General features: G+C 51.3%; 1 pseudogene; it reads left to right on the forward strand.

Moving 5' to 3' along the window:
• Window positions 1-1,183: 1,183 nt before the first annotated feature.
• LOC105739497 overlaps window positions 1,184-18,189 on the forward strand; it is a 36,816-nt pseudogene continuing 19,810 nt past the window's right edge.

Consider the following 18,189-nt stretch of genomic DNA (forward strand, 5'->3'; position numbering starts at 1 on the left):
CTTTCCACAGCCTCAGGCCCATTCTGCCCATGTGCAAAGAGGGATTTTTCTGTAAAAATGGGTCTTACCCTATCAATCTGCTGTTGATAATTTGCTGCCCCAACTGCTGTACAAACACACATGATAGTCCAATTATTTAAAATCAGGTACAAGCACAGTCACTGGCCAATCAAGGCAGGTGGTGGCTACAAGGCCTCTCCGCCAACTTCTCCAGCCTTGGCCTAGGCTCTCCCCTGCACCTGGGCCTTTGCCACGACAAATGTTTCCACCTTCTTTGAATATCCCATGTCTCTCTTCTTTGTTGATGCCCTTTCTTCCACCTGGAATGTCCTTCCACAAGCTTTTTTTTTTTTTTTTTCTTTTGCCTGGCAAACTCTTATGCATCCTTTGAAGCCCAGCTCAACTGTCAGCTCTTCTGTCCCCCAGGCACTTAGTTGCTCCCTTATCTGTGCTCCCATAGCACTTCAACCCTTCTTGGCCATATACTTCTGTGAGATTATTGTCACTGATTTGGGTTTGTCTCTCTTCTGGGTTTGGTCCTCAATGTCTGACTCCTAAATGTACTCTATAGATGTTTACAGAATGAAAGGGTTGTAGATCAAAAGTACAACAATCGCATGGTAGATTCCAGGGAGCAAGCGTCTGGGCCCAATTGGACACCTCCCTCCTGGGTTTTCTCCCTCCTGGGTTTTCGCATTTGGCTTCATTGCAGTTGCAAGTGGGCATTTTTGTGAGACTCTCACGAGTTGAGAGAATTGGATGGCAGAACCAGGCAGCTGGTCCTTTAAGAACTGGCACCCGTTCTGCCAGTGCCCCAGGCTCACTGCAGCCATCTGGAGGAGGTGGAGCTGCGAGGCTGAGGGCAGGAGGAGGGCTGAGTCCAAATCTGGAGACCCCACTCGGAGGCAGGGGACTCACTGGGGAGCCACCTCACCGCTGTGGGCCTGGCCCCTCCTGTTCCTGCTGAAGTGCCCCACTCTGAGGTTCCCTCTGAGGTCCCTTCCAGAGCAATAGCGTCGGGGACTCTGCAAAACACGTTTGGTTATCAAATCAGATCCTTTCTTGGCTGATTAAAACCCATCACCCATTCCTGAAATGCTGCCTCCCCTGGAAGTCCCCTCCAGCTCCGAGTCAGATTCCCTCTCTGGGACCTCCAAGCTCCGAGCCACATTGTGCACAGGGTATGGCTGTGACCCAGAATAACAGCAGCTGTGCCCAGAGTACGGCTGAGCATGGGCACAGCACTGAGGGTGCACCTGGCAACGTGTGCAGCTCGGTGCTCACAACAGCCTCCTCACCCCAGCGTACAGTGTGGTTCAGAGAGGGGAGGTGGCCAGCTGTCTGTGAGCTCCCCGGGCCACCCCTGAGGTCACCCACAAACAGTCCCTGCACACACTGGCAGCTTCCTATCTCTCTTCTGGGGGTGTCCTCTGGCTGAAGGAGTGTGCTGGCCTCAACAATGGCCTGGTCTGAAGTGCCAAGTGCCAGGGAGTTGACACCCTGGTGCATCCCCTAAATCCCCAACCACTGAGGGCAGGAGGTGGTAGATAAAAGCCACAGTCCCACCTCAGTGGGACAGCTCGGGGGCGCTCCAGCCTTTCTCCAAAGGGTTCCCTGTGGGGTGAGCCAGCCACGGTGGAGGACACTCATGGCTCCCTGCTGATGGTTGCCCCACTTTCCCAGCTGTGCTTCCCGGGGTTAATGTCCCAGAGAAGCCACCTGCACCCACATCCTTGTGCCAGGCTTGACTTTTGGGGAACTCAAACTGAGACCCTTGTCTGAGACCCCACAAGTGCAGGGGGCGATTCGATTTGAGCCAGGTCAGGCTGATGCTTAACCTCTCACATCTGGGTGGTGGCTGGGTCAGGAGAAGCTTGTCAGGTCTAGGTCAGAAGCCCCTGGTCAACAGGGCCACCCCAGCACCGGACTTCAGGGTGGCCTGGGTGGCCTTTCAGTAGGTGTTTGCTGACTGAGGGTGCTTTCCAGGAAGCCAGAGGAGGCCTGAGGATACTCCCTGCCTCTGGCTTCAGGTCAGGCTGTTGGCAGAAGGGGGAGAGATGGGGGTGGGTAGTGGGGAGGGGGCTTGAGGGGGATGCTGTCCCTTGGCCTTGCTTCTGGGCATTCAGGCCAGGTTCCTCTTTCCCAGGCCCACCTTCGGCTCCACCTAGCATTTAGCGACTGCCCTCAGGTTCCACGAACTTGGCCGGGAAAAGGGGGACTTCTGTGGAAGGTGTGACCAGCTCAACCTGCTTGGGAGGCACTGTGCAGATGGGAAGGGGATGTACATCCTGGTCCCTGCCCCGAAGGGCAGAAACTGGCTTGACAAACCAGATAGGCATCCTTGGAACAATTGCGAACCACTTGAGGCCGAGAACATTTCTGTTCTAAATTGAGGGACAGAGACTCTAGGTGTTGATGGCAGCTCAGGAAGGAGGCTGGGGTAGTCCAGGGAGCATTTCTCAAAGAGGGAAAGATTAGGCTCTGGCAGGAAACAGGGGACACCCAAGTAGGGTCTCTGAGGAGAGACTGGGAACCTTTTGCAAAGGCGAGGTGGGGACACAAGAAAACCCACCTAGGATGGGGCAGGACCTCATCGCTAGCAAAGGGAGTGAAGCTCCTATCACCCTGGCCAGAAGGTGCAGGGACATCAGAGCTGGTATCGGAACTGGTATCGGAGCCTGGAGCTGCAGCAGAGTGTCTCCTATTTTGAACTGCTGGCCGGAAGGCAAGGAAGCAGCCCCTGCCAATCTGCAGCCCATCCGGGAGGGAGCAGATTCCCCAGACACCCTCTCCTCCTACACTCCGGCCTCTGGCTGGCACCTTCACTGGACGAGCCCAACCAGGAACTGAGGCCTGGAGACATGTCAGCCCTGGGGCACAGAGCTGAGTAGGGACATGGGGGACTCCGCAGAGAATATCTAGGCAGTGGGGATCCTGGGGGTCTGGCCTGCATTTTCCCATGGCAATGTCTGGTACAGAGGGCAGCAGCCTGATATTGCAACCATATGACCTCCTGTTTAATCAGAAAATGTGCCAGGCCCAGAACTCGGTGTGTGGCTTTATTTTCAACTGGCTGCCTTCCTTTCTCTAATTCTAAGGCAACCGAACAGCCCTGCATTTGGAATAATTGCTCTGTTCGTGCCGTTGCTCATGTTTCCCTGACCTTGAAAGAGCCATTTTCCGGGACCGTTGCTAATGGACCTTCACGCAATTGCAATAAAATATCCTGGTGCTTGGAGGAGAAAGGAGAAGCTGCCTCGAGTGATGCTTCGCTTGCCCTAATGTCTTCCTATGAAATCGCTAACGTGACTCATTCCCAGCCTCCCTCCCCTGGCGCCTTGGCTCTTTTTGTTTTGGCCCCATCCAATGCTGCATTTATAAGTCCTTTGACATTTGTGCAAAGCCCACCTTCCCCCATTGAGTAACATAATGGCCCACATCTGACCCTTGTTTTAATGTCTTTTCCAACTGAACACAAAATGCCAAGAACCGAGGGTGAATTGGCCCCTTCAGTCTACGGAGTGGGAAGGATGCTGCCAGTGGATGCATCTGGAATGTTCAGTAAATTTTCGGAGACCTGAAAGATGCCTTTAGGAGGCTGGATCGCCGGGCTCTGAGATGTGTGCATTCCCTCCCTTTGCAGCACACAGCCCACCTCGGAGCTCTGCCTGTCCAGATGGCCTGATCCTCATGTCCCCACCTGGCCTGCTGACTCCCTCCTGGGTGAAGGGTGGAAATGAATCCTTGTACAGAATAAGCCTCTCCAACCCGACGTAAGAATGAGTAACAGCTTAGCTGGTGGCCTTTGCCCTGGGATGACAGCTCTGGACAGCTGCAGGAGGCTTCGTTGGGATGGGGGTGGCCCATTGTGGGGTGCCTGGCGGGAGTGTCTGAGCCAGGTCTTTAGAAGGTACGAGTGCAGGACACAGTTCTTGTGTGGTCTCAGATCTGTGCTTAGGCAGAGAACTGTGTCCAGAGAGTCGGGCTGTGAAGTGGGGAGCGTCCTGTGAGGGCTGCAGCATTCCCGTGCTGATCCCTCATTTCCAATCTGGACTCTAGAAGACCTTGGTTCTCTTCCTGGCTCTGGCCTTTGCTGGGACCCTGGAGGAGTCTCCTTTCTCCTTTAAGTTTTTCATCAGCAATGCCAGGAGTTAGTAATGACATGAGTCCCTCCTGGCTCAGATAGCCCAGCATCACTGTCACCCTGGGATCCCTTTGCTGACATCCCGGTCCCAGACCAGTAACTGCAGCTCAGAGTACCTGAGGCTCCCCAGCTGTTTCCAAGACTTCCCTGCGCCTCAACCCTTATGACCTTGTTATTCCCCAGAAATTCTGCAGCATGGCAGGCTGGGCTCCCCGCTCCCTGGGGGAGCCTTGTGCTGTGTCACTTCCTCAGACCCCTGCCTGAGCCTGTCCCCTTCTGGGGGACCAGAGTGTACACCTCACCTGAGCTAGCTTTCTGTTGCTGCTATACATATTACCATAAACTCAGTGGCTTAGAACCCCACACTGTATTATCTTACAGTTCTGGAGGGTCAGAAGTTTGACACAAGTCTCACTGGCCTAAAACCAAGGTGCTGGCAGGTCTAACTCCTTCTGGAGGCCCTAGGGGTATATTAGTCTATTCTCATGCTGCTTATAAAGACATACCCAAGACTGGGTAATTTATAAAGAAAAAGAGGTTTAATGGACTTGTAGTTCCATATGGCTGGGGAGGCCTCACAATTATGGTGGAAGGCAAAGGAAGAGCAAAGGGACGTCTTACATGGCAACAGGCAAGATAACTTGTGCAGGGGAAACTCCCATTTATAAAACCACCTCATCTATAAAACCATGAGAACAGCACGTGAAAGGCCCACCCCCATGATTCAATTACCTCCCACTGGGTCCTTCCCACAACATGTGGGGATTATGGGAGCTACAACTCAAGATGAGATTTGGGTGGGGACATAGCCAATCCATATCAAGGGGAGAATCCACTTCCTTGCCTTTTCCAACTTCTAGAGGCTGCCTGTATTCCTTGACTCATGGCCCCTTCCTCCATCTTCAAAGCCAGCTTTGGGTCTCTGTCATCCTTCCTGTATTGCATTTCTAGCTGACTCTGCCACCTCCTCCACTTCTAAGGACTCATGGGTTAGGCTGGGCCCATCTGGATAATGCCACATAATCTCCTCATCTCAAAGCCTTAACTTTCTTCACATCTGCAAGTCCTGTGATCATGTAAGGACACCTTTTCATGGGTTCTAGGGATTAGGCTGGGGATAGTTTTGCGGGGAGCATTCTTCTGCCTACTACCCCACCCAATCTGAGGCTTGGGGTTTGGCCAGGGCACCATGATAGTTTTCCTCTGGGGTCTCAGCTCAGGTGCTAGGAGGGCACCTCCTCTCTGGAACCCTCTGTGATTGTACCAGGCAGAGGCGACTGCCCTTCCTCTGGCAACCACCACCCCCAGCACACTTGTCATGCTTGTGTGACAGTGCCTGTGGGTAGGTCTCCCCTGTTAATTGGGGACAGGTGGGTAGTGTCAGGCCTCTGAGCCCAAGCTAAGCCATCATATCCCCTGTGACCAGCACGTATACATCCAGATGGCCTGAAGCAACTGAAGATCCACAACAAAAGAAGTGAAAATAGCCTTAACTGATGACATTCTACCATTTTAATTTATTTGTGCCCCACCCTAACTGATCAATGTAGTTTGTAATCTCCCCCACCCTTAAGAAGGTTCTTTGTAGTTCTCCCCACTCTTGAGAATGTACTTTGTGAGATCCACCCTCTGCCGGAAAAACATTGCTCCTAACTCCACCACCTATCCCACAACCTATAAGAACTAATGATAATCCCACCACCTTTTGCTGACTCCTTTTTTGAACTCAGCTCGCCTGCACCCAGGTGAAATAAACAGCCTTGTTGCTCACACAAAGCCTGTTTGTTGGTCTCTTCACACGGACACGTGAGACAGGTAGAGACCTTACCTTCTTTCCCTGGGGTGCCCAGTGTCTGCGGGTTGGCAGATGAGCAAGAGGCTGACCTGGGGAACAAGCTCAGAAGCTGTGGGGGAACCGAGAGCTTCTGGGGGTTCAGTGGGAGCAGAGAGGACCTGCCCTAAGCACACCGACATGGACCCTTTTCATGGGTTTGTGGACTGTCTTGGCAACAGTGAAACACAGATCACAGTCCCCATTTCACAGAAGAAAAATCAGCAGCGCGGAGAAGTTAAGGGGCTGCCCAGGCTCCTGGGAGGCGTTTCGGAGCAGAATTCAGACTTGGGCTCCTCACTTGCCTCTCTCCTACTCTCCCCCATTCTCACCCAGTTATTTTTTTTATTCCACAAATGGCCTGTTAAAGGTTGAACTGTGCTCCCCTACCCCACTCCAAATTTACATGTTTTGGTCTAATCCCCAGTACCTCAGAATGTGACTATTTGAAAACAGGGTCATTGCAGATGTAATTAAGATGAGGGCATTCTGCATTAGGGTGAACCTCATAAAAAGGGGAAATCTGGACAGAGACGCACACAGGGAGAAGGCCACACGAAGATGAAGGCAGAAATGAGGTGAATGCCACACATCGCCAGCTCCCCGCAGATGCTAGGAGGGAAGCCTGGAAGGAATTCTCCCCACAGCCCTCAGAAGGAGCCAGTCCTATTGTTAGAGGAAAGGGGGTCCCAATCCAGATCCCAAGAGAGGGTTCTGGGATCTCTCGCAAGAAAGAATTCAGGGCAAGTCTGTAATGTGAGAATAAGTTGATTAGGAAAGTAAAGGATTAAAAGAATGGCTACTCCATAGACAGAGTAGCCTCAAGGGCTGCTGGTTGCCTATTTTTATGGTTATTTCTTGGTGATATGCTGAACAAGGGGTAGATTATTCAGGCCTCCCATTTTTAGACCATATACGGTAACTTTCTGATGTTGCCATGGCATTCGTAAACTGTCATGGCGCTGGTGGGAGTACAGCAAGAACGACCAGAGGTCATCCTCTCGTGGCCGTCTAGGTTTGGGTGGGTTTTGGCCGGCTTCTTTACTGCAACCTGTTTTATCAGCAAGGTCTTTATGACCTGTTTCTTGGGCTGACCTTCTATTTCTTTCTGTGACTTAGAATGCCATACCTCCTGGGAATGCAGCCCAGCAGGTCTCAGCCATATTTTACCCAGCTCCTATTCAAGATGGAGTTACGCTGGTTCAAATGCCTCTGACACTATGACACTCTGCTTTTGGATTTCTCATCTCCTGAATGGAGACAATGAATTTCTGTCGCTTAAGCCACATGGTTTGTGGTCCCTGTCTTACTGCATCACTAGAAAACTGCAACACTGCTCATAAGCCTAGCCCCAGGGGTCTCTAAAGCACACTGAGCTGGTCCCTCCTGTTCTTCCGGCCTCATCTCTGACTATCCCCTCCCTTCTGTGAGCTCCAGCCACACCTGCCTTCCACATGATCAGTTTTTAAACAGCTTTACTGGGGTGTGATAGACTTCAATAAACTGCACATAAAGTGTGTAATTTGAGTTTTGGCACATGTACACAACCATGCAACTGTCACTGCTGTCCAGATAATGAACAGATCAGCCCCCCAAGAGGTTCCCCATGCCCCTGTGCTCACTACTGCCCCACCTCCCACCCCAGGCAACTGTTAGATTAATTTGCGTTTTCTAGACTTTTATATAAATGGAAACTTCCAGTAAGTACTCTTTTTGTTTTGTACAGTGGGCTTTTTCAGTTTGTTGGAACTACTCCCCTGCCCTCCATTCACAGGCTCCTGAGAGCCCTACAGGACCTGAGAACCGGGTGTGGCTTCCTGTCTGTCACCTTCCACTCGCCAGTGATCCTGTTGGGCCCCTGGAGCAGATGCCCTTGAATGCCAGTGTGAGGGCAGGCATTGTGGTGGTGAGTGTCCTTGCGCTTTGTAGGAATGAATCTCAGTGATGGATTAGAGGAGGGGCAGGGTGTCAGGTCGGGGCCATGAGGCAGATGGGAGGGGACTTGTCTTAGGGTCCCTCAAGGCCAAGCAGAGGCAAGGTGTAGGGCGGTGAATGAGGCAGGTGTTCAGTGAACTCTTTCAGAGCGGAATGGGACAGGAACAGCCCATGTTGGGGGGTCAGAGGTCAGAGTGAGGGGGTGCTTGGGGGTCCAGGCTTCAGGAACCTCAGTGGACATTTCTCACCTTTCTCCTCAGCATCCCCTCTCCTCTTCTGACAGGTGAGGCACAATTCCAAATCCTGGTGTTACTAAGGGGGGTTGGTGGCATTCATGAGTCAGTGAGTCATTTTATTTTTTTAAATAAATGAGATTAAAAAATTCTTTTGCAAAGTACAACATTTCTTCTGTACAATTTATTGTAACCAGGGGGCATTTTAAAGGATAGGTGCTCAGAAGCTGAAGCACCAGAGTGTTTTCTAAACCAGAATAAGGCACACTTCCTCCCCATGGCTGCTGCTGACCTGAAAGCTACCAGTCTGGAGAGCTGAGGGCACACCAAGATCAAGGGGCTGGAGCTGTTGCTTAACAACCTGAGGCCACGGGTGGTAAGTTCCCCCATCAGGTGCACTTCTCACTCAGGGTGGGGGTAATTGGCTCCAGATCCCTTTTTAAAGGGGTGCACCTGCTTAGGATAATCAAATGTCTACCTGAAAAGTGCCCTACCAAGTTTTCCATGAATCTTCATGGGGAGGCCTCGTGAGAAATGCTGCAGGTGCAGGTGGCCCAGCTTGGGGATCTGCCAGGATGGTTTTTACGGGTGGAATCACCTGCATCGCTTTCAGATCCCCAAGGCTTGGAGAGAGGATGCCCCTTGCCACAGGTCCTTCTGCCAACTCCCAATAAGAAATGATGTCCCCACGGCTGGGGAAGAGATGGGTTTCACGTCCACCTCCTGCCATCTTGCTCAGGACCACACCCGGCCCCAAGAAGAGGCAGGTGGGGTACTTTTCCAAACTAGTCTGCTTCATGGTGGGGATAAAATAAAGATGCTCTAGGTTTCCCCTCGTGCTCTGTGTGTGTGTGCACATGTGTGTGTGCACACGTGCATGCGTGTTTCCATTTAGAGACTGGGCGAAACTCAAAGTGAACTTTCTTGGAATTTCAGTGGAATTTCTTGGCAGGGCCTTACCTTGGGAAGGAGGAGGCAACCCGGAGGCCTGGGGCCAGGGCTGGGAGGGCGGATGTTCCTGTGGTCTCACCGGCTGCTTCTCCCCTTTCCTGGAAGCCCCAAGCCTGCCTTTGTACTTAGATGGACCTGCTCTGCAGGGCTGAATGTCACTTTGTGTAACTCTTGCTGAATTGCTGGAGGGCTTGGGCTGACTCCTACCCAGTGCTTCCTTGTGCATAGCCAAGTGCTTGATACACATCAGATCCCTTCACCCACACAACAGCCCTGTGTGGAAGGCACTGTTCCTTTCTGCATTTTCCAGATATGGAAGCTGAGGCCCAGAGAGGTTGTTTAACAGCCCAAGGTCACTCAGCTAGGAATAAATGGAGTCAGGATTCAAATCCAGACTTTCCAACTTACAGCTTGGCTGTGGGTCAGAGAGCTTCCTTGATGGCAGCTGGCTTTGGCTTCTTGCTCTGTTCCTCCCCAAGTTCCCGAAAAGGCCCTTGCTGTCTCCTGGCTTCTAAGTTTCTGCACAAGTGCATCCTTGGGCTGAAACAACCACTCCTGTATCCTCTCATGGGTATTCACAAGGCACACTAGCATGTTAAAGTTAGTTCACCTGGCTAACTCCCACTTGTTCTCAGAAATCCTGGCCTAGAGACTGCCTCCTCCAGGAAGCTCTCCCTGAGTACCACCACCTCCAAAGTCCAGGCAGGGTACCCCTACTGGCACTCCCATGGCATCGGGCCTCCTCTTAGCAGGTTGTTGCCAACTGCTGTTGCCGCAGGGGTGCTGCTTGTCCGTCTCCATCAGTGCAAGCTTCTCAAGGGTAGGGTCTGCTCCTGTGTTTGGGGAATGAGTGTCTGGTTAACTCGTGTCTTCTGCTGCAGTGTCTGGGATGATCCACCCTTTGTTTCTGGTTAGCGATGTGGCCGGGTTGCTGGGGCTCCATCCCCCCTCCCTTCCTTGTGCCTCAGTTTCCTATTTGGAATTTCAGGAGACTCACAGTTCCCCCTTGTAGCATTGTTGTGAGGCTTAAAAGAGTGGATACAGGTAGAGCCTGTAGAACAGCCCCGGCCATGTGTGAGCTGCCGTTACTGTGCTGGGTGCTTTTTATGCCAAGGAGGGGTGGGGAGGCTCGGCCCGGGCTGACCTACTTCTCCTCAGGCACTGCTCTCGTGGTGAATGACTCAGCATTTTGAAATCTGACTTCTTTCTTTAGGAGCCAGATCATTCTATTGCCATACCAAAGATATTTGGCAAGGTTAAATGCCAACTATGTGTATGGAGGGTGGCGGGGGGTGGCTGGGGAGGGGAACGGGGACACACGCAGTCCCTGGAATTCAGTGCAACACAGGACTGGAAGTCACACTCTTGCTGCAGATCTGTAAAGCACCAGCTTGCAGCCCCATGAACCTAAAGTGGCCCTGAGATTATCCCACAGGGAGGCAAATGCATCTTCCACGTGGGGAACTCTAGACTCCCTGAACACGGGGCCTTTTCCTCCGTTACCACTGGACTTGCTCTTGCTGGATTTTCCCAGCTCCACTCTGCAGGGGCAAATCCCACCAGAGGCTCTGAGAAGAGGCTTCTGTGGTTACGTACATTTAGGACGAAATAAAAAATCAAAACTAAAAAAACAAAAAAATAAAAGTAGGACAACCACTCCTGTATCCTCTCATGGGTATTCACAAGGCACACTAGCATGTTCAAGGCCCTGAGAAGTCCTGCAAGAAACTGTTTAACTGTTCCCTGATTACTTGACCACTGTATTAGTCTGTTCTTGAATTGCTACAAATACATACCTGAGACTAGGTCATTTATAAGAAAAGAGTTTTTCTTTTTTTTTTTTTTTTTTTCCTGAGAAGGAGTCTCACTGTGTCTCTCAGACTGGAGTGCAGTGGCGTGATCTCAGCTAACTGCAACCTCCACCTCCTGGGTTCAAGCGATTCTTGCCCCTCAGCCTCTCAAGTAGCTGGGATTACAGGTGTGCACCACCATGTCCGGCTAATTTTAGTATTTTTAGTAGAGACGATGTTTTGCCATGTTGGCCAGGCTGGTCTTGAACTCCTGACCTCAGGTGATCCACCCGCCTCAGCCTCCCAAAGTGCTGGGATATCAAGCGTGAGCCACCGCGCCCCGCCGAGAAAAGAGGTTAAATTGGCTCATGATTCTGCAGGCATGTATAGGAAGTGTGGCGGCATCTGCTTCTGGGGAGGCCTCAGGGAGCTTTTACCCACGGCAAAAGACACAATGGGAGCAGGCGTCTTACGTGGCGGGAGCAAAAGCAAGAGAAAGAGAGAGGGGAGGTCATGCACCCCTTTAAACAATCAGATCTTGTAAGAACTCACCATCACGAGAACTGCACTGAGGGGATGGTGCTAAACCATTCATAAGAAATCCTTGCCGGGCGCGGTGGCTCACGCTTGTAATCCCAGCACTTTGGGAGGCCGAGGCGGGCGGATCACGAGGTCAGGAGATCGAGACCATGGTGAAACCCCGTCTCTACTAAAAATACAAAAAATTAGCCGGGCGTGGTGGTGGGTGCCTGTAGTCCCAGCTACTCGGAGAGGCTGAGGCAGGAGAATGGCATGAACCCGGTAGGCGGAGCTAGCAGTGAGCCGAGATCACGCCACTGCACTCCAGCCTGGGTGACAGAGTGAGACTCCATCTCAAAAAAAAAAAAAAAAAAAAATCCACTCCCGTGATCCAGTCACCTCCCACCAGGCCCCACCTCCAACACTGGGGATTATAATTCGACATGAGATTTGGGTGGGGGCTCACATCCAAATCGTGTCGACCACAGAACCCCTTTTCACATATTTTTCCAGGTCAACCATCAACAACCGTCAACATCCTGCAGTTGCAGAACACACTTTGGGAAATCCCCCATAAAAGTGGCTGGCACGTGGTTTCCGTTCAAATGGTTAAATCTACCCTTTGAAACCTGAAAAGAAATCAGTGAAAATCTGTCTTAGTGTCCTAGAGCTAATACCAACCAAGTACTCCAAACTGGGTGGCTTAAAACAGCAGAACTTGATTGCCTCACAGTTCCAAGGGCTACAGGTCCAAAATCAAGGTGTCCGCAGGGCCGTGACCCCTCCGAACCCTGCAGGGGAGGATCCTTCCTGCTTTTCCAGCTTCTGGCGGCTGTGGGCAGTCCTGAGTGTTCCTTGGTGTGTGGAGGCGTCACACAATCTCTGCCTGTGTCTTCACCGGACTGTCTTGTCTCTGTGTGTCTGTCTGTCTTTGTGTGTCTTCTCCTCTTCTTATAAAGACACCAGTCATATTGGATTAGGGGCCCACCCTACTCCAGTGTGACCTCGTCTTAACCTCATTCCATCTGCAACGTCCTTATTTTCAAATAAGATCATATTTCAAGATAGTGGAGGTTAAGATGTATCTTTTTGGGAGACATAATTTGAACCATAACAAAAACCCATCCATAGCAGGTGGCTCTGGGTTGGGAGTTACTGTAATCATCCCAGGGGCTTTCTCTACTTTCCAAGACCTGGCAGTGATGCCACTGTGTCCAGTGAGTGTCTAACACATGCTGACTGCATTACAGACACCATCTGATGGAACCTTACTGCAGTCCTGAGCACTGGGGTCTATCATTCTCCCAGGTTAAATGGCCCAGCAAGTCGGGGTGAGCTGGGGTTTAACCCCAGGGTCTGTGTGCCTGCGCCATCCTGGTTTTTATGCTCTGTGCTGTGTGGCTTCAGATGGGTATGAGCAGTAGGGCTTCAGAGGAAGTCACCACGCTGCTGTCAGATGCCTTTTCCACTGACACCTGGATGTGCCACCCTGGAACTGGAGTTTCCAGCTGGGGTGGGGCCTGAGCTGCTGGAACAGGGAGTCCATATGAACAGTGTGTGCCATATCCACAGGGCATCGTCCCAGGTGACTGTCACAGGAGATCCAGGGTGTTGATGAGAAGGCAGAGCACAGGCCTGGGAATTGGGGAGGGGAACCAGAGGGACTCCCCAGAGGCTAGAGAGCCAAGCAGGGAACCAGGAGCCCAGGGTCCTTGATACGGTCCACAGGTGTCGCAGCAGCTGTTGGTCCCTGGCCATCTCACCTGTGCACTCACCTTTCCATTGTACGCAGGTGAGTCCTTCTTGGAAGCACCTGCTGCTCTGTTGGGCATGTGCTCTGAGACATTAACAGATGAACAATGCCTCCAGGAGCAGCCCTCAACCCAGGGTGGATGAAATTTGGTGTATAACCCTCCACCCCCACCATGTGCCCTTACCCCCAGGTTTCTTCCCTTCAGGCGGGTAACTGAGGAGTGGTCTGTGCCATCTCCTGGAGGTCCCCAGCAGGCTTGGGCCCCTCTTGCCGGGCGATAACCTGCTCCTTGCCTCAGCTGCGCTTCCTGGGAGTAGCTCCCAAATAAACTCCTGGCACTCACAGCCTTATCTTGGGGTCAGACCCCAGGAGGCTGACTGGAGCCTGTTCCTCCCTCCTGCTTCAGGCAGAGTCGGTCCCAGGGTCTGGGGAAGAAAGGAGTGGGAGCTGGTGAAGAAGGGAGGAGAGACTCACCGTTTGCCACCAGGGAAGGCTCAACATTGGAGGTTGTGAGCAACAGAAACTCAACTGGATTTTTGGTTTAAACCCAAAAGGGAAATACTGGCTTATGTAACGGGAAAGTTCTGATGAGGGTGCCAGCTTGAGGCACAGCTGGATCCTAGGGGCTCAAGCAAAGTCATTGCATCTCTTGCCATCACCCAGCTCTGCTTTCCTTGTGGCTGGCTTCACTCTCAGGCAGAGGGGTTGTTCTCCACCTGGTACCCCATACCCCAGCCCCAGGTTTATATTCCACCTGCTTAGCAACCCCAACAGAAAGACTATGCCTCTTTTCCGGTAATTTTAGCACAAGTTCCAGTCCTCACTCTCAAAGTCCTGAGTAAAGGACCCATCTCTGAACCAATCCCAAAGGCCAGGCTGCAGAGGTAGTGGGCTGACTGGCCAAGTGAGGTCCTGGACCTGCCCACCATGGGGGATGGGATCAGCTCCTAAGAACTGAACCCTGGAGTCTGAGAAGGGGGCATTGTCTCTTCCTGAAAGATGGGCTTTGTCGCCTGTGGAAGAGGGCATGGGAGGTGAAAGCAGCTGATGAGGATGGGCAGGTTGGATTGACAAGTGCCAAAGGAGCATAGGACAATCGAGATAGGAAGGCACAAGCCACAGGAAGAGGGGAGGGAAAGGTGCAGAAGGCTTTCTTGTGGGGCCCAGGTTGTTAGATGCCTGCCCTGATGCTCTGTTATGAGAAAGCAAGGCGTTTTTAAAAATTAAGGGGGAAAAAAAGGGTTCGCTTTGTTTTGGGGTTTGTTTTACAACTTTTAATTTTGAAATAATTTTAGATTTACCCAAGAGTTTCAAAGATTATGCAGAGAGTTCCTATTCACCCGCACCCAGTCTCATGTTACCATCTTACATAGTACGCTGCATTAATCAAAACTCAGAAGTGATCATCGGTATATCATTACTATTAACTGACTACAGACTTGATGCAGATTTCTCTAGTTTTCCCCACTAATGTCCATTTCTGTTCCAGGAGCTAATCTGCTAATCTAGGATTGCACATTGTTTTTAGTTGTCATGTCTCCTTAGCTTCTTTCCTTCCTTCCTTTCTTTCTCTTTTCTTTCTTTCCCTTTCTTTCTTTCTTTCTTTCTTTCTTTCTTTCTTTCTTTCTTTCTTTCTTTCTTTCTTTCTTTTTTTAGATGCTGGGAGTGCAGTGGTGCCATCTTGGCTCACTGCGGCCTCAACCTCCTGGCCTCAAGCAATTCTTCCATCTCAGCCTCCCAACGTGTTGGGATTACAGGTGTGAGCCACAACATCTGGCCCTTGTTTCTTAGTTTCCTCTGGTCTGTGATAGTTTCTCCATCTTTCCTTGCCTTTCATTACCTGGATAATTCTGAAGAGGAACAGTCAGGTGTTGAATAGAATGTTTCTCAATTTGAGTTGACCTAATGTTTTCTTTTTCTTTTTTTTTTGAGATGGCCTTGTTGCCAGGCTGGAGTGCAGTGGCGTGATCTTGGCTCACTGCAACCTCTGCCTCCAGGGTTCAAGCGATTCTCCTGCCTCAGCCTCCTGAGTAGTTGGGACTACAGGTGCGTGCCACCACACCCAGCTAATTTTTGTATTTTTAGTAGAGATGGGGTTTCACCATGTTGTCCAGGATGGTCTCCATCTCTTGACCTCATGATCCACCTGCCTTGGCCTCCCAAAGTGCTAGGATTACAGGCATGAGCCACCGTGCCCAGCTGATGTTTTCTGATATGTAGACTGAGGATTGGATTTGGGGAAGAAGCTCACAGAGGGGAAGTGTCTTCAGCTCATCGTATCACAGGGGTATGAGATATCAACATGCCTTATCACTAGTGATGTTAACCAGGGGCTCACCTGGTTCAGGGGCACCTGCCAGATTTCTCTGTGTTTTTCTCTGTCCATACTCTATTTGGAATGCTGGGATGTGGATGAGTTTTGTCCTCCCTAGGAAGGGAGCAGCCAACATTCTCTCTCCCCTCCCCCGTTCTTGCTCTTCTCAGGAACAGGGCTCCACTTACATCTGCCACCAGATGTTGGAGCAGACACTATCCTGTGTTCTCTGTCACTTTCCAGGAAGGCTGGCTGTGGCTTCTTGGCAATGAGGGGCTCTGAATCTCAGCTCTATCCTTCTCCCATGGTGGGGAGAATGGGCTGCACTGTCTGCCTTTTAACAGAGCTGGTGTGTTTCAAATGCAGCTGGTTGGGGCTTGAGCTGTGCACATCTGGCTACTAATTGGAAAACCTGACCCAAAACCAGATGTGGTCTCACCCCAACTTCCTAGCAAAAGTTTGTGTTTTCTCAGTGATGAAGAGGGTTTGCTCAAGGAGCTGGGAATAATGGAGTTACCTAGGAGGGCAGCTGGTGGCCTCTCACTTGCTGGGAGGAGATGGATGTCTCTATTGAAATGAAGGGATGGTGTGGGCGGGGGTACTTCAGGTGACCCCAGTGGAGGGCTCACAGTTAAGGGACAAAGATCAGGGCCCATGACACTAGCCCTGGCCCAACTTGGAAGCCATTTGTGACAGCCTGTTTGTCAGGTCATCCGCTGACCTGCGGCTGCTCTGGAAGTGATACAATTTGCAGATTTAGGTCTTGTTTGCAGTTGTGTTCTGAGGATAAGCAATTGTCAGGCTGAGTAAGACTCTGTGCTTTTAGAAGAAGCACAGCCTGTTACAATAACTGTGGTTGATGACCCTGAAAAATTGGAGGTTTGTGCGATTCAAACCTCTGATGGAATTCAGTCACTTTAGTTCATATCAGCATCGAAGGACAGGCTGAGAAGAGAACACTGGATTTGGGTTTGGGGTCAGCTCAGGTAAGTTCAGGCCTTGGCTGTACCCTTTATTAGTCTAGTGTGACCTCGAGCAAGCCACGTGACCTCCTGAGCCTCACATCTCCTCTGAGAAATGGGGATAACAGTAGCGCAGCCACATAGCCCTGCAGCTCAAGGGACATTTGGCTTTGAGGTAGGAAATTAAAAAAAATTATGCATGGAGGATATTTTCTGTTTGGTGGAAGGAAGAGAAACAAGGCTTCTTCTGAGGTGTGCCTGGGGCAGAGACGCACACTGGGGAGGGATTATGCTGTCTCCCCCAGCCTTTGGATGGAACAACTGGTTTTGAGCCCTTCTAGAAGGAGGAAACAGAGGTAGCTGCTTTGGTGAAACACTTTGAGATTTAAGGCTTAGGCATCCGCTTTGGGGGGGGGACCATGTGTGACCCCGACTGAGAGGGCCCCTATGCCACCGGAGCCTGGATACAGAGGGGCCAAGAGAGCAAGGGCTGGCCGGTGCCTGGCAGGTTCTGTGCGCTGGGCACATTGAGAGCTGACGTCTTGAGCACTGTCACAAGGGGCAGGTGAAGCCTGTCACCCGAGTGGCTTGTGGGCTGCAGTGAGGGGGCCAGAGTGGAGAAAGGTGACAGATTGTGCCTAAGCCCATGGGAGACACAAGAATGTCTGGGAGCACCCAGGACAGAGGTTCAAGGCGAGGCCGAGACCCTGAGGGTGGTGTCTGGACACTGAGACCATCCCCACCTGCAGGGCAGCCGAGGACACTTGGGCCACTCTATGACCTGCCCTGTTAGGCTGGGGGTCAAGTGCCAGCATCTGTGACAAGGCATTCTGACCTCTCAAAGGTACCATGACAAACTCCAGTGCACCCCACTCAGCCACCTCTTCGTGACTCCAAGCCTCAGTTTTCCCATGTGTAAAATGACCTCCTTCACCCAGGGTTGTTATTGAGAATCAAATGGTAAATATTATTTCTTCATAGAGATGAAATGACATGTGCAAAGTAACACAGCTAAGAGCATTGGTGGTGGCTCCCGACTGACCTTGTCCTATTCAGGGTTGCATTCCCGCAGAGCCAGTGCTCAGTAAATGTCTTGAAGGAATAAGCAAATGCTCTTTTCCATCATTCCATATTACCTCATTAGTGCTCAAAAGTACCAGTTGGTGAAGTCCTGATATGAACACACTGTCATGGAAATAGAAGACAGAACTTGAACTCTGAGCAATGAGTGGCTAATGGTCATGGGGGGCTGGCCCTGCCCGCTCGTCGGTATTGCTTCCTTCCATCTTTGCAATGATCCCATGAAGTGGGACCTATTACTCTCATTCCCATAGTGTAGACTAGGGACCTGGGTCTTGGAGGGGCTAGGTAATTTGCCCATAAGGAGGCTAGAGGAAAAGCTAGGATTTGAACCAGGTCATTTACTTCAGAGCCCAAACTCTCCAACTCTTCATTTTGTGGTTGCTAAGAGTGGGCCCAGTTAACCTGTGGGTGGACCACGCTTAGCCCCCACCTCTGGTTAACCAACCAGGACCCCCACTGCACCACACTGCTAATGAGAAGTTCCCAGGAGGTAGCTGCCAGGCTACGCTAGGCCCTAGGCTTCCTCCAGGAATTGCATTAGGGGATTAAGAAGCAGAGATTGTTTCAGAGTAGCTATTGGAGCCAACGATTATTATTTTTTGTACAATGGGTAAAATTTTCCTCTCTTTCTTTGCTCCCCTGCTAAAAGACTCAATTGAGTAAGAGAAACAGCA

This window comes from Nomascus leucogenys, chromosome 3 (assembly GCF_006542625.1).
Source record: "Nomascus leucogenys isolate Asia chromosome 3, Asia_NLE_v1, whole genome shotgun sequence".
Lineage (NCBI taxonomy): Eukaryota > Metazoa > Chordata > Mammalia > Primates > Hylobatidae > Nomascus > Nomascus leucogenys.